Source organism: Lathamus discolor, chromosome 5 (assembly GCF_037157495.1).
Source record: "Lathamus discolor isolate bLatDis1 chromosome 5, bLatDis1.hap1, whole genome shotgun sequence".
NCBI classification, from domain to species: domain Eukaryota; kingdom Metazoa; phylum Chordata; class Aves; order Psittaciformes; family Psittacidae; genus Lathamus; species Lathamus discolor.
Genome location: NC_088888.1, coordinates 101,307,273 through 101,324,481, shown reverse-complemented (window position 1 = coordinate 101,324,481; position 17,209 = coordinate 101,307,273). Strand labels below are relative to the sequence as shown.

The window sequence follows — 17,209 nt, the reverse complement described above, 5'->3', positions numbered from 1 at the left end:
GGGCCTAGTTTGTATGGTCTTACTTGGAGTCCTGCATGAAACCTTAACGATGATGGGCTGCTTCTTAAACATGGCATGCAGCAAGTGAAAGCACAGTCTTAAGTTTCCCTTATTGTCTCACAATGGCAGTTCTCTTTCACTGTGCTCCTGGTCCATACAAAACAAATCTATTTGTCCATGATGAACTGCATTTGCCATCTCCTAAATTTGCCATGTGTTTTAGGTCAAGTGTCTTACTGTCATGCAATTCTGGTTTCCCTGTAACCATATGGAAATACTGTGGAATAAGTGCTGTCTGGAATGGCTTGCAACAGACTGTGTTCAGACAGCTAATGATTCCCCAATCTCTAAGTGTGCCAGTTAGTTCTTCTTCCCGCAAGCAATTATTTTCTTCATCATTGCGAATGCTAATTCTAATTCTTCTCTGATTTACATTCTTTGTTGGGAATTAGGGGGTTGTTTAGAAGAGCAAATTTTGGCCCTAGATTTAGTTGGAATTCTCTTAACCATCCTGTCAGAAATGCTCAAGATTAGTATTCTTTTTCCCAAGCATCTAGAAAGCAAATCTAAGTTTATGATTCTTGAAACCAAAAAATTTGTAGAAAAACTAATAAAATGTCTGGCTGCTATTTATACACTGAATGTCTGCTTATTGGCTTGCCAGATCTGAGAAACATTAATTCTGGTGGTGTATTTCTGACTTGAGCCACACATTTTTTTTTTTTATTTTTATTTTTTTTTTACCTAGCCCAGTCTTGGAAAAACAAGCAAGGCTTTGGCTGGTCTCACACCTTTTCTAACATTTCATTGCCTATTTTCCCCAATTTTGCCATCTGGAACGTAAATTAAGGTGGGTATTTTTTGTTTGTTTGGTTGGTCAGTTGGTTTGGTTTTATTTTGTTCTGTTTTCCCTGAAAAAGTATCATGTTTTATCAAATTTTCATTATTTACCTATTTAACAAAATGCAGACTGGTAACCTAACGCTTATTCGGTGCGATATTTTAATTGGATATTTGGCGCTAAGTCTTCAGGAAATTTAGTAGTCTAGTCTTCAAACCTCTGATCTTTTTCCATTGCTTGTTCCTAAGAAATATTGAACACCAGAAGCTAAACAGCTTCATGAATATTTTTTGACAGCTTGGTTTAATGCAAAAATGTGAAAAGTTTCCCATCCAAAGTCCTAATTAGTCTTTGTCTCTAAAGCACTGCTCTGCTCTAACTACTCTGTACACAGTAGTAAGAGTTATCCTCCCTGTCACACAAATAGGGAAGCCAGTTCATAGGTCTTCCAGCAGTTTTCCAGCTTAGCCATGCCTGCTTCCCAGTATTTTGCACAGCCTGTCCCTAGCTTGAAATGTCAGGTTGGATTCTCATTTGGAACTTTCACTTCATCACAACAGATGATAAAGAAACCCCAGGTATTTTAAACATGCGAAAACACTGATAGCTTGGTTGTGCTGCTGTGTAGTCTTCTTTTTGTAAAACAAAGAATCTTTTAAAAATACTTAAACTGGAAAATCATGCTGCAAAAGGAGTGAAGAAGCCTGTCTCAATATGTCTCAATATGATGCTCATTATTCTTATCCTCTATTATTAGCGTTTGACTGCTGAATCAGACCAAATTCAGGTGCCTCAGAAATGAAACCTTTCACTAAAGTAGACAAAATGAAGGGTAGGGTTTTTTTTCTGGAAATGCAGAGAGGTGGTCCTAAGACCAAAATTCAACCTTCAGTGCTTCAGCTCTGATGTTATTTCAGAGCTGATCACTCAGGTGAACGTGGAAAATGTGAGAAGCAGCAAGTTGTTTTTGACTCAAAATGTTTATCTTCCAAAATTGTATATCTTAATTATGATTTTTGTATTTTTTATTAGATGGTATCAAGAAGACGATCAAACAACTGCTGAAATTATTGTCTAAATTTTGGATTAGAATTTTTATTGTTGGTAAAAATGCCCTTTCCATATAAGGTGTTTTGGGATTTGTCTGTTCAATATTGATCAGAAATTTCCTCAAAACCTATCTGAGACAATCGCAGTATTTTACTTGGATTCTTTTTTCTGCTAAGTGTATCCTAATAGTAGTAAGGCCCAAGCCCTGTAATGCCACAGCTCAGAGAAGTACTTTCTGCAGGATATGATAGTGTCACCTCATCTTACTGAGACTGGATACCATTGTACTTGTAATTCAGCCAGGGAATTTAAACTTCCCGTCAAAAGCAGGCGGCTACAAAACCAGTTTGTTTGGGGTTTTTCGTTTTGCTTTGTTTTTTCCCTGAAATATCACAACAGAACTTTTACAAGCAAAAGATACTTTTCTTAATTAAAAGTTATATTTTAAATTTTTGCATTTCTAAAACATATATATTAAAAAAAAAAAATAACTTGCTCTGTCTTCCTGGCATAAGACTAAGAGTAATTTTAAGTGGTTGACCAGCCTTACTGTGAAGGAGCATCCCTTTCTTTAGATCACTAAATTGAAGTGTCTAAGCCTGAAGCTGAATCCCAGTTGCCCTCAAGGAGCCTGGGGAAAAGGTCTAAAGCTCAGATTTATCACACAGTTTAGGGCACTGATCTGAGCTATACAAGATAGCTACCTAATCAGCCTGAGCTGACATGTCCAGATTAAAAACAATTATAGCTAAGATCTCTGGCAATGCATCTCCCTTTCATGTTACAAGAGCAGCTACTTTTCTATTAACAGGCTGTAGATGATGTGAGGATGCTCCCAAATGAAGATGTCTCAGCTACTTAAAGCAAGGTGAGGTGGGGCTGAAGCAGAGTACAGGAAACTAATTCACCCTATGCAGCATATTACAGCCCAGACTTTTAACTGTTAAAACTTGGTACACACAGCTGAAGTCACTGAAGCCATGTTAATTTACGTCTGGCTTTACGGATAGAGCAGTAATGGAAACAAGGGGTTTGTTTTCAAGAAATATTACATTTTTGTCTGAGATTGATATACGGAATAGAGATAAACGGACAATGTTGAAAAAGGATAAAAACCCCACAACCATCATGTTGCCCTCAAAAAACATCAGCTGTGTAGGAGGAAACACAGTTCAGCATTTATGAATGTAAATTAACACCTAGGAGCAAGTAACCAATTTGGGCAGCTTGTGCTCCATTAGCCCTTCTGTACTGTTCAACAAGGGAGAAAACATAGGGATTATACAGGAAAATATTGACAAAATCACCACCACAAACAACTGCATTTTGGGAGACATAACTTGCATTACAAAACTATGATAAAAAACACTTAAAGTTTGTATCCCTTCAAGGATAAACACAGAAACAGATGCTATGGGAGGCATTTCATATAGCAACTAAAAGAAGTATCTTCCTTCCTTAGGAGCCATAATGCATCTGTTTGGAAAATCTGCTTTTCAAACAGTCTTTTAGGCCTAGATTTCCTCTCCTATTGGTCTAATTGCTCTTTTAAATCCTCATCCTGTTTCACTGCAGTATATGAAGAGAGTTTCCTCCTACTTTGCTGGGAGATCTGGGCTTGCAGTCTTTTTGGAGATTTGGGCCCTTGAACTCTGTCAAGTCCCATTTCCCAATATGCTAGTCATCATACTGGAGAATGATGCTAGAGGCAAGCTAGTGAACAGGTAGAGACATTCCTTTGTGGCAGACAGACCAATTCCCAATACCTGCCAGAGAAACTAGTGCCTGTCAGCAGGATCAGCTGGCCAAATAACCCAGTCAGAAAAGTTTCTCATATAAATTGTCAGTGACAGCTTAATTCTATGTCACCTGATGGCCCAGGTCCTCTCTAGGATATCATGTCCCTGTCTGAGAAGCAGCACAGGGAGTTAAACCTGTGGTGCGTTTTCTTTGGCCCAGTCCTAGCTAGCATGTCAGTATTTCAGTCATGAACTTGATGACAGCAAAGCAGAAGGAGGTCAAAAGTATCTGGAAATACATTAATACTCAAGTCTTGTCAAAAGGTTTATAATCTGGCAGAGTAGATGAATTACTTCTGATTCACAGCAAATGAGGACCCCTTCTGTGTTTAATATAATAAATATTTGCTTCTGAAGTAGAATAAGTTATAATTCTACATATCTTCCCATCCTATGTTTTCACAGGAATTCATAACTTTAACACCTTTAACCTCATAAAACCTGCTGGGTTTATCATCTATGTTTAACAGAAAGGAAAACTATAACAGAGGCTGTAGAAGAATGTACTCACTGGCACAAGGTGTCTGTAGCAGAGCTGGGAACAGAGCCCCAGGTCCCCTGACTCTTCAAGTTTTCTCAAAGCCACCCCTGGATTTTAGCTAGAGAGCTTTAGGGCTTTTGTACACTGCTGATTTCTCAGAGAAATCCCATGCATGCTCATTGATTACTACTTTGTAAACTTCCTATTTAAGGGTCCCAGCCTTACTAAAACCACATTATAGTCAACATAAAGACACAGATAGGAATTATTGCCATTCCAAAGATTAAAGTGCTTAGTTCCAAGCAAGATTAGCTGGAAAAAATCAGAATGGATGAAGAGAAGACATAAAAGCAAAGCTGCACGGTTATATATGTTTGGAAGTTCTCACTGAAATTCACGTTAATTCTCAGTTCACATTTTAAAATTGGTGGATGTATAATGGTATAATGCATAAACAAACCCACTTTTACACTCTCAAAATTCACTTTATACTCAAATACTACTTTTAATAGCTTTACTACATATTTATTACATCTTTATTACATTTAAGAGAGGACCCAAACTGACCTCTCATTTATTCCTATTGGAATTTTTTCTAACTTAAAAAGATTCCCAAACTGTCTTTCATATTCTTATGCAACGTTTCTATCCAGCCTGCTTTTTGGCCTACTGCCTTTTATTTAATTTTATTATTTTATTTTATTTTACTTTACTCTTTACTTTATGCATTCTAGTGTATGACTGAATGTTGGTCTGCACAAACATTAAGTTCCCTTTCTCTTATCACAAAGGGGTTGTCTTCAAGTAACTCCAGCAGGTTGGATCTGTTTATTACTGGTATTTATAGTTAGATGAACACAACCTGCTTGATTCCATACTGCTTGCACTTTGTCAAACCACTTTCACAGGTGCTGCTCCTAGTGCATAGTTTAAAGTTTCTGAGATTTTTCCTCCAACAGATGTTAAACTCGCTGATCTCTAGTTTCTTGGTCTTTAATCTCTCGACCCTTTTTAAACTAATGGACTTGTATTTGCCGCTTCCTAATCCTCAGGAATCTCCCTAATTTTAAAGATTGTCAGTTAATTTCATGCCTTTTACTAATGGTTGTGAAATCACGTTATTTGAACCTGGGGCTATATCTACCACAAAGGCACTCAATTTTTCTTTTTCTAATTATAAATTTGGCGTTTATACTGTCTTCATTTTGTCTCTGGAAAATTGATCCTTTATTTAGTCAGAGTATTGTCCCATCATCTTCTAAGACAAAAAGAGAGTAACTGTTTAACAGGTCTTTTTTTATTCCCTTGTGCTCAAATGGTAAGCTTTTCTTGCACAGAGGAGAATGAAGTTGCAGAAAGAAAGGTAGTTCCCATATATTTTGCTATTCTCAGTGGGACTTGAGCATTTCCAACATTACTCTAGAAATGTTTCCAACATTACTCTAGAAATGTGAAGCTATCTCAAAAACCCCTCAGTCTGATTACAAATTGTGAGAGAGCCAGCAGTGAAGAGCAGTTGGGTAACGCATTGAATAAATAGTCTCACTGCTTTTCTTGTGTTTCCTTTCTTCCTATAAGATTTTAGTGAAGGAACCATTTACAACTCATAGACCAAATCAAGTGCTCTCTTGAATTGAAGCTCACATATGCTTGAAGGGAAATGTGCTGGTATATTTTCTTCGGTGATTGAAACACTTTCTAGGCCACCTTATCCATCAGAAAATTATTAATAATGCCTCTGAACATTTTGAAAATTAATTTTTCCCAGACCATCCAAATGGGAATTAAAAAATATACACAAGTTACAAGAAGCGTATTTTGAATTTTTCTTGAGAGCTATGAAACTGTTTCCCACTGTCAGTTTTCTCTTGGTACTGTAAAATCTTTTACTCTCGTTACAAGTTGCTTCTGACCTTATTCCTTGGAATCCCGTCTCCTCAAAAGTAATATTAGGTATCCCTGAGGGTTACATTTGCAGAAGCAGTACATACTTTATCTGATATGAATCATATCTTTTGGCTTCAGCTGCAAAGTTCTCAATACTCTCGAAATCAAGCTTTCTCAGAAGTGATCCATTCAGTTTCTGAAGTCTCTATTCATATGGTATTTCACTGGAGAAAGTTTGGACACCCATACATGTTCTGGACAATACAGATTTGAAGATTAAGAGCTAGTTCTTTTACCAGATGTGTTGGGAATTTCATAGGATCTAAGCTGAGTAATGACAATTTTTTATATAAGACAAAAACTGTATAGAAATGTTATTCATTATGAAGTTGTCTGATTCCCTCATCATTATGGACAAAAAAATGACTGACATCAAAGTTTAATTGGAACTACCTACTTTCTAGCTTTACTAAACAAGGGAAATCTAAAAAGCATAAAAATTCAGAAAGTGTTCCGAACTCTTTTCATAGAATCTTAGAATCATAAAATAGTTTGGGGTTGGAAAGGACCTTAAGATCATCTAGTTCCAACACCACTGCCATGAGCAGGGAAACCTCACAATAAGCCACGTCACCCAAGGCTTTGTCCAACCTGGCCTTGAACACCACCAGGGATGGAGCACTCAAAAGTTCCCTGGGCAACCGATTCCAGTGCCTCACCCCCCTTACAGTAAAGAACTTCCTCCTTATATCCAGTCTAAACTTCTCCTGTTTAAGGTTTAATCCATTACCCCTTGTCCTATCACTACAGTCCCTAATGAAGAGTCCTCCCCAGCATCCTTATAGGCCCCCTTCAGATACTTCAAGGCTGCTATGAGGTTTCCATGAAGCCTTCTCCAGGATGAAGAGCCCTGACTTCACAGGGGAGGTGCTCCAGCATCATCCTCGTGGCCTTTCTCTGGACTTGCTTCAACAGTTCCATGTCATTTTTATGTTCAAAATTCCCGGAGGTCTTTAAATGTAATACAGATCAGGAAGTTTTTTGCTTTCAAGTGCTGTCACAGGAGAAGTTGGCAGCATTGTATACGGAAAAAAAAAATAAAAATTACAAATTCTGTTACTGCTAGAAGCCTAGAAATTTCATACTTCGAGGTACATTTTGCATTGAAAAAGAGCTTTAGAAAGAAGTGTAGCAGAAAAAAGGAACACTTTATATATACACTTTGTTTAAACTACCTGCTGAATTTCTACAATGACAGAAGACTCCAAATTACTCCAGTATGCATACAGTATACTTATTAGACTGAATAAATTGCAAACTTTACCAAGAAGACCGAAAACTCAAAGAAATCAAAATTAAAGATCAATGGCTTGAAGACTTTTTCATCCAAAGGCTTGTACTGGTAACTGAAACCAAGGACTACCAAGCAGATGTTATCACTGTGATATTTTACCAAAAGGGCATGAATATCCTTTGGATACAAATGGAACAAGGAATTGGAGAAATGTAAGCATATGTTATCTGAGGTTTTGTTTTAAAAAAGAGGCTTGCTCTGGGTTCATGAATGAAAAAATGAGGTTTGGAAGGCAGTTGCATTGTTAAGGCAGTAGGAGAAAAGAAGGGAAGAAAACTAAAAACAAGTAAAGAAAAGCTTAAGCATGGACTACAGGCAAACTGTGAAGGCACTGATAAGATTTCCACAAAAATTTTAGCTGAGCTAAGTAAAATATTGGCATTTAATATTGTCATACGTAAAATGCAAAGTATCCAGGTATATATTTAACTGATTTCAGATTTCTTTCAAATGCCATTTCTGTGAATTACTTCTCACTGCGTTTATCTGTATTCAGAACCACAAGTTCTAGGTCTCTAATACCTACAAATAGTACCTTGAGTTCTTAATTTTGTTTCTAGTGTTGCTCTGAGTTTACATTTTTAATGACCACAAAAACAAGGGAATCTAAGACAATGTCTTCAGGTATAATCTTAACAAGTCATATGTTTTATATATGGCCATACCATGATTTTTAAAAACATATTATCAGTTACTATCTGAAGTCTGGATGAATGTAATTAATCTTGTATTTCATAGTTATGTCTTATATTGCTGGAATGAACTGTCCTTTATTATCTCCATTAACATTATTCTACTAATCTAATTAGTATTTACATAATTAGTGGAGTTATCACAGGCTTGGTTTAGTTAAAGGCGAAGGTGTCAGAATAAAACGTTCCAACAGTTAAAATGACCTAACACTGAATTTCCGTTTTCAGAACAGATTTGGTACTGAAACATTGTAATAGATAAAATCTTAACTGTTATACATAATTTTGGAAAATGGAATGTAAATTATGTGCTTCTTAATGCTTATCCCTTTACATAGCTCCATGGAGTCCAGAGTTTAGAAACTTCTTTACCATTGCTTTTTCACATTTGTTTTATCTTTAAAATACTGTAAAAAAGATCTTGCTGTAATAGCAACAAGCAAATACACCCATCTTTTTAGCAGCTTTGTTTTGCATTTCGTGTCGCCCTTCCGCTTGCCTTGTTTCTTGCCACATATCTGAATCCCATAGACCATCCAAATTCAAGTAACCCTCTGCAGCTCCCCAGAGAATGCATTCCTCTGTCAGCACATATGCTTCTCATTCAGTAATATTGTTATGCATTCAATTCCTCCCCCCTCTCCTTTTATGGCCACTACCTTTGTTGGCATTGTAAAAAGAGAATACCTTTAAAGAGCCCTGAACTACTGTCATTACATGCTCCAGACAGCAACCCAGGGTGCAACCAGCATCTCACCACAAGTAGGAAATGAGAAATTCTGGACTATAATGAGAGCTATTGAATTTTTTTACAGCAGCTTAACATAGGTTATTTGGCTCAGGTGTTTCAGTAGTGGTAATGTATATGGAAAAAGCAGTGCTTAAGGCCCTTGAGCTTTTTTATCTTTGTCCCACCTCAACATGTAAATCAACATAATTCTCATGAAGGAGTGACAGTAGCCATGGCAAGATATGATTTCAAGATCTACTTGTGGTATTAGTTGTACATCATTGGTAGCTGCTTAATTCTAGGATTTTCCTTGATACCCTATATAGTGTATCCATTATTCTTACATACCATCTTCTCTGAGGCAAGCATCCTTTTCTTCTAAACATCTTCAAGCAAACTTTTAAAGGTGCTTTGTTTTCCACACACAGATACACACACACAATAAAAAGAAGTAAACTCTTTCTATGTGAACATTTTTACTTTGTAGAAAGGACAGTTGACTCACCCTTTGGATTCTGCAGCCATGTCACCTTTTGCAGTACAGCTGCAAAAGCTGAAGGACTTGAAAATGTGAGGAGAAAGCCAATCTGGGCCCCTCTAGCTTCAGCATAGCTAGGATTTCACACCATGTGCCCTGAAACTGGAGGTCATGGCCAATGTCTGCAATATGAGCTTGGGATGAGGTCACTAATCTAATCATGACCTAAGCCTATGCTGGAATTCCTGACTTTGGAGAGACAGATGTAAAACAAAACAGTTTTGGGGACCCTAATAAACCAATGAAATGCCCCACAGTGGTATCCTTGTTCACCAGACTTTTATATTCATTCAAACTGTCTTCTAGGGAAGATTTAGTAAAGATGCTGGTCTCTTTCTGACACAGAACTGTCAGGAAAAGAGTATGACTTTCTTCAATGAGGTTGAACTTCTGTTCGAAGTATTTTAGGACAATACTTTAGGACAACAGTTATCTCCTTCAATATAATTCTGTACCCTTTGTCCATATGGACCTCTGCTTTCTTATAGGGCCTTTAGCATCAGGAAATTCAGTGTGGGGGAAAAAAAAAAAAAAGAGTTCGACACTGAGAAAAATCTCAAAATCTGCTCATAATCTAAAGACATTCAAGAAAAGAGCCATCTCTTTTCTTACCTTTATCTGATGTTACTGTCCTGTCACTGTTAATGGTTCTGAGATACTTGCATAAGCCAGGAGGCTGTGGACATTCATTTGCAGAATAACATTTTTACCCTAAAAGTTTATGAAAGTGTAAGCAGTTTTGTACCTGAGGCTTTAGGTGATCTTCCTTGCACCCCTGCTTCTCTTGTGGAGGAGTTATTAATGAAAGCTTTGATGTTACTTCAAGTACTGCTGGCATGTATGTTGATGCACAGTTTGGGGGATTGTTTGTAAAGCTGTGGCAGTTAAAAATGTTGTGTTTTTCTTTTGTCTTTTAAAACAAGCAAATATCAAACCAATTTCTGGTGTATATTTAAATGCAGCTCTGCAGAAAACTCTAGTATTAGTTCTTTCTAGTATCAAGAAATTACTAACTCTGGCATGTTTTCAGAATACACAAGCATTATGGTGAGAAGTGTAATAGAAATATTTACAAATAAATAAAACAAATAAATAGACAGCTACAGGAATTCTCACCTGACACTGGGAAAATCAAGCTTTCTGGAAAAACTTTGAGACATATAGAGAAGACAGACTATAAATGCATGTAATATTCCACTGTGGTCCTTTTTTTTGCCTTTTAGTTAATGATATGATAGTGACAGCAAGAAAAAAAGTGTACATTTTCTCTAATATGGCAAAGAATACTCATCCAATTAAAGTACTTAATAATGTACATGGGGCCTGTAATTTCTGGACATATTTATTATTACTTAATGTCAGCAAAAGTATCTTTAAATCTAAAAGCACATTTTTTTGTCCAGAGAAAGCAGACCTTTTTTTAAGACCATTAAAATGCACAATGAAGAGAAGAAGCGATATCTCCACTGGACTTCTTATTTTCAACATCTGGCTGTGGTCCTTTGGGAGAAATGTAAGTAACAGTTTACCACATGGATTACAAATGTGCTGAATTGCAAGAATGAATATTAAATGAAAATATCCATAGCACCTGCAGCTTGTCCGGGAGAATTCCCCTTGTGTGTTGTGGGTGGGTTTTCTGAAAACCCCTAGTGAGATGCGAACTGCAACTGCAGCTGCTTGTAGTAGCAGCTTGTCTAGTGTTACTGAAGAGTTTGCAGATTCTGCTCCCTTCAATGAATCAACATTGATCAGGGCTGCCAACAAACTAAAAAAAGAAAGGAAAGGAAGACGAGGAGGGTTGCAGGGAAAGGATTATGATCATTAGGATTATTCCCCCAGGTTTAGATGATCAGGGAAAATTTAAAAATAGTGATTAATAAAAAAAAAAAAAAAAGAGGAAACAGAAAAGGCAAACACGATGCCTGGTGAAATTTAAAACTGGTTTGATGTATCTGGGTGAGAAAGCAATGTTTGCTCTGTCGAAAGGTCAGGTCTGCTGTTTTCACAATAGAAACCCTGCAACTGTGTGTTTTGCTGACTTCATATACATTCTGTATATACTGAGCATTGTACATGTGACATTTGGCTAGATTTCAGATGCTATGTTAAAGGGGTTAAACAGTGGAGAATGTTTCCCCCTTAGTATCATCTTTTTATTTTAAAGAGACTGAGCTACTTAGAATCATAGACTCATAGAATAGTTAGGGTTGGAAAGGACATTAAGATCATCTAGTTCCAACCACCCTGCCATGGGCAGGGACCCATCACACTAAATCATCCCACCCAAGGCTTTGTCCAACTCGGCCTTGAACACTGCCGAGTGTTCAAGGGATGGAGCACTCACAACCTCACTGGGCAACCGATTCCAGTGCCTCACCACTCTAACAGGAAAGAACTTCTTCCTTATATCCTATCTAAACCTCCCCTGTTTAAGTTTTAACCCATTACCCCTTGTCCTATCACTACAGTCCCTGATGAAGAGTCCCTCCCCAGCATCCTCATAGGCCCCCTTCAGATACTGGAAGGCTTCTATGAGATCTCCAAGCAGCCTTCTCTTCTCCAGGCTGAACAGCCCAAACTTCCTCAGCCTGTCTTCATACGGGAGGTGCTCCAGTCCCCTGATCATCCTCGTGGCCCTCCTCTGCACTTGTTCCAACAGTTCCATGTTCTTTTTATTTTGAGGACGCTAGAAGTGCATACAATATTCCAAGTGAGGTCTCACGAGAGCTGAGTAGAGGGGCAGGATCACCTCCTTCGACCTGCTGGTCACACTCCTTTTGATGCAGCCCAGGATACGGTTGGCTTTCTGGGCTGCGAGCGCACACTGAAGCTGGCTCATGTTCATTGACCAGCACCCCCAAGTCCTTCTCCGCAAGGCTGTTCTGAATCTCTTCCCTGCCCAACCTGTAGCTGTGCCTGGCGTTGCTTCGACCCAGGTGTAGGACCTTGCGCTTGTCTTGGTTGAACTTCATAAGGTTAATCTTCTACATGAACATACTTCAAAAACAAAGTGGCCCATTAGGAAGTGTCAGACTCTCTGTTTTGATTTTACCCTCCAAAGAAATGGTGAAGAACAGACTCTGCATTTTCCACATCTTTTTATCTGGCCTCTCTAAAAAGCTCTTGCACATTTATACATAGCAAAGACGAAATCAAAGGCAGATCAGTGCTGGTAGAACAAAAAGGGAATAGCTAGTCTTTTCTTTAGTTTTTATTATGTCAAGGTGATAGAAAATATGAACATCAAGTAGTACTTACATTTTTTTCTGCAAGAAAAAAGAAAGAAATAGCTGTGAGAGGCTGCTAAGTTATTCTGTTCCTGGATTTGTGTAGGATCTTGCTACTACTACAGGAAAATGAAAAACTTTAAACACATTTCATTGTATCTCTTTGACACAAGAGGTCCACAAGGAACCCCCAAGTTGCACAGGGAGTAGATAAGAGTCACATGGCAAACCCTTGTTACCCCAAAGCAGCCTTGGCAGTTGGTTACCTTCACATGATTCCTCTGGAGTTAATACTCCTACCTTTGCATCATGCCTGGAGCATGTCTAAAGAAACCCTTTGAATCAAACTGCCTGTATGCAGTTCCGGTTTTTGCATCCCTTGATGTTATATCCCTGTAAATCACAATTGGATGCTGACAGACAAGATATGGAACATACCAGCTCAGTAGCAGAGACCCCAGCTGGGCTCGGGGCAGTGTGTGTCCTGCTATTGCTCACATGAATTTTAAGGTCCACATCCCAAAGAGGAGGAGTGAGTAAGTCAGAAGAGGGAGCTCTAGCTGTGCTAATGATGCCAGAGGGGGCCTTGTGTTGGAGTATGCCCAAAGTAGGAAGAAAGAGCTCTTTCTCTGTTTTCCATGGAGAAGAAGAGTTTTATTCCTTTCTGCTCCTCTGGAAGTCCATGTTTTCATCCTAGTTTAATAGCTCCCAATAGACTCTTCAGCAACCTATTGTGCTGTGTTTCTTTTCTCCTCCCTCATTCTTCTTTCCCTCCTAGGCAAACCCCAGGCATCCCACCAGCAAAGACTCTAGCTCTCCAGGAGTCTCTGATGGGGCAACTTGATTAGTTTTGCTTAAAACAGTTGCATGAGTCCAGTTTCTAAACCTATTGTGTAATATAGTAATCCTCTGAGGAAGACTTTTACATACTGGTCTTCAGAGACATTGCAGGATGTAGGACATTTTTAAAGGTATCAGAGCTGTAAATTTTCCCAAGTAATTGGCTATCTCTTCCAATGGAGTGAAATCTAGGAGAGAAAGAGTTTCCTATCCTGTGTGGCCTTTTGTAGGTGCTTATCACTCTTTATCTCCCCTAAGATGAACGAAGGTTCAACAGACGTAAGCAAGTATGATGTTTCTGAGTCCCACTGGCATGGCTTAGTCACTGCTACTGAAAGGCACATCAAAGGAGGCTGAAACAAGAAAAAAGTTTGGTTTTCTGCTTGGAAGCTTTTGGAGTTGTTTGGTGTGTTGCCCTTGGGGCAGGGCCATTGTGCCCCATCCCAGTCCTGTCAGGCATTGTGTTTTAAGGGGTATGCAGACTCCTTAAAAACACTGCCAACTTGACAATACACTAGTGTTTTCTGTGTTTCACAAGTTGTTTGTGTAACATGTTACAGGCAAAATTACCTTCTGGAGATTCAGATACATTGCTGTACTGTGCACTGGAGAAAAACAATTTGAGAAACAAAGAAATGTGCCTGCATCCTTAAGTTCTCACAAACAAAGGCTCCTGGGTTTTGACAAGGAGCAGGTGTTTTGCACACTGCATACATTCCCTTCTTTTTTTTTTTTCTTTTTCTTTTTTTTTTTGCTACTGATTGTTGTCCCATTAGAAATGGAATTAATCATAATTTTTAGAACAATGTGAGTCATACAAGTTAATAAAAGACTTGACTAATCACCACTGGAGGTGCTTCAACATTCTCTGGGGGAAATCAGTGGCTTTGACTTTAGATATTTTTCTAGTATATGCAGACATACAGTTATCCAAAACACATGGAGGATGTTACTGCTCTGCAGGGATGCAGGCAAATTCAGTGATGAAGAGAGAAGTGGCAAGGGGTGTGTTGTGTGGGATAGACTGAGTTGCACTGGGCAGGGCTAATCAGGGATCAATCTTAATGGGCAAGAAAGCTCCAGTATGAAAAAGTTAGAAAGCAATTAGCATCAGAATACCAGTTTTCTAGGACAATATGCCTCTGTGTGTAGAAGTGGCACCAGAAGAACTTCTACTGACAGACTGTTGTCCTGATGCACTTCCAGGGACATGGTGGTGTTCTCTGCAGTGAGCTTTTGGTGAGCTTCCTAGGGAATTCTCAGCTTGGGCTTCAAACACAAAATATGAAGGCATTTGCTAAAAAGTGATTTAAATAATAAATGTGGCAGGCCAGCATCATATTTTTCTTCCCCATCACTCCAATGGACACCATTTTCCTTGCTAAAAATACCTTACATGGACATCTGCATGTGAATATGTGGCAGAGATCATGGAATTCCATGTAATGAGTAAGGTAATTGGAAGATTAGCAATTTCTCTTTTGGGATGGTTTTTAATATTTTGTCATGAGAAGTGTGCAGCTGAGATCTGTATTACCATAATGCTTACATGTGTGACTTTCAATAGACAAAATTGAAAGAACTTATCTTTTTGGTCAGTGAGAACCCTAATTACTCATTATTCCCTGCTCCCTACTTTAACACACTCCTTGGAACCTGCTGGTGAGCTTCATAGAGGTGTTTCTTTTACAAGGGTTATTATGGAGACACCTGTTAGGATTGATATAGTTAATGCTGCATCAACATTTCCATTGATTTGGTTTATGATCCAGCTGTAAAAACTCCTTTTAGTCTGAGATTTGATGAATGATGGCTGAACCAATGAGTGCAGGGAAAATAATGATTGTAACTTACTAGAAGGCAACATCAAATTAGATGACTTAGACATAAAGAAGTTTCAGAAGCTCATTTTACAGATTTATAATGTGAAGAGTATTTATTTCCACAATGAAAGTTTGAAAGTTTTGCAGACACCAAAGCTTAGTACCTTTGTGTACATTAAAAAAAAAAAAAAAAAAAAGAAAAAAAAAAAAGAAATTAAATCAGAGGACTTCAAATGGAGAAATGGCTCGTATGCAGGTTGGTTAATTATCTTTCATTAGGAGATTCATTGGTGCTTTAGTAGAGAATTAAGAAAATACCATGATTTAAATTATAATGCTCTTTCTATTTTGGCCAAATTAAGTATCATTTGTTATCTACTGGGGGAAGTGGGAGAAATATCAAGTAGAATAATGTACAGATCTTTTCTCCTCTATAGGATGGGTAAGAAATATGGAAAACATAAAGACTCTCTGTGTTAGCATTTGAGTCATGGCACAGAAGTTCCGCATGTTCTGTCCAGAAACAATTTACAGAAAAAAGTGATCCGTGTGAAACAAAGCTTTGTAATGTGCCTCATGTACTAAATAATTTGTATCACCTTCCTTCTTCTCTCAGGGTCCAAAAACACAAAAAAGCAACCACATGTTTGGGTAATAGTCTTCCAAACTGAAAAGAGGACCATTAATGGAGGGCAGATCTGGTTTTAAGCTTAAGAGTCAGCCATTTTAGCAGTGACATGCTTCTGCAAGTAGCCCTTGTGTGGATCATGTGTTCCATCTTTTCTGTGCCTTAGGTGGAGGCAAGTATTTACAGTCTGAGCAATTTTACCTGCAGTGTAAGAGCTGGACTCACAGCAAAAGGAGACAGTGGTGTCCCAGGGATGTGAAACTACAGAGAACTTGGTCTAAATATCTGAGTTAATCCATGTCGCTTTGAAAGCAAAGGGTGATGCATGTGTGTAAGTATTGGTACTGAACCTGAACTCATTCATTGCACCTGACTTGGGGTATGCACTGTTAGTTCCATTACAGTATATTGTAACTTAATATTTGCACACGGAAATATCTGAGTGAATAGCCTCAGCCTGGGTGACTTATGCTACACTCATCAAGGCAGCCAATCTCCTGGAGGGGTCCAGATTTGCTTAGCTCCTGTGGTTTTGCTGAATGTGATATAAATAAGGGGGCTGGCATCACTTTCATCAACAAGTTTTTCATAGAAAAAAAAATACCCATTTGTGAAGATAGTATTTTCTAAGGTAAAATGTAAGAGCTGAGGTCTCAAAGGATGTGGAAGTTTAAGAAAATGTGAGATCTGATCCAGAGTTCACTGAAGTCATGGAAAAGTTTCCCCCTGCTCTATTAGTGGGTACTGAATAAGCCTCTTGGATCAACACAAATAGAGAAAGAGCCAGAAACAAGTTATCATGACAGGTCAAAAAAATGGTAACAGCGCTCAGAAATATATGAAAGTGTAATAAACGTGATCTAAAAGTAGTGCTTTTATTTTAATAGTCGGCATTCTATCTCATAGTCTTCTTGTTCAAGCACCAGGGTCAAATTTTTTAATATCCACTAGGAATTTTAGGCCTGCTTTTTCATCATTACTTTCAGTAGCACATATCCATTTGGTGTTTTTTATATGGTAGTTATGGCAAGTTCTTGCTGGCATACTCACTATTGAACACTAGCAGAGAATTTACTCCAATAGTCAGTTGCTGGAAGTAAGTAGAGATCTAATTTAGCAGATCTTTACTTATTTCAAATGATGAGCACAATTGTGCTGCATGTATTAATTCTAATCCTGTTTCAGGTCAAATAGATATACGTGCATATGCAAACACACATGCAGAAGCTCTATCCGTGGAGTAAGAAAATTTTCTTGCAAAGAAGATTGTCATTGCTTTTATTGAGTTCAAATTAATCAGATTGAGCTATACGGTG

General features: G+C 38.1%; 1 long non-coding RNA gene across 1 annotated transcript; it reads left to right on the top strand.

Annotated features, from left to right (window-relative positions):
* Positions 1-753: 753 nt before the first annotated feature.
* LOC136014436 (uncharacterized) lies at positions 754-16,810 on the top strand. Its single transcript, XR_010612700.1, has 4 exons — positions 754-850; positions 2,703-2,759; positions 10,776-10,885; positions 16,060-16,810. It is a non-coding gene; the product is annotated as an uncharacterized LOC136014436 (long non-coding RNA).
* The last annotated feature ends 399 nt before the right edge of the window (positions 16,811-17,209 follow it).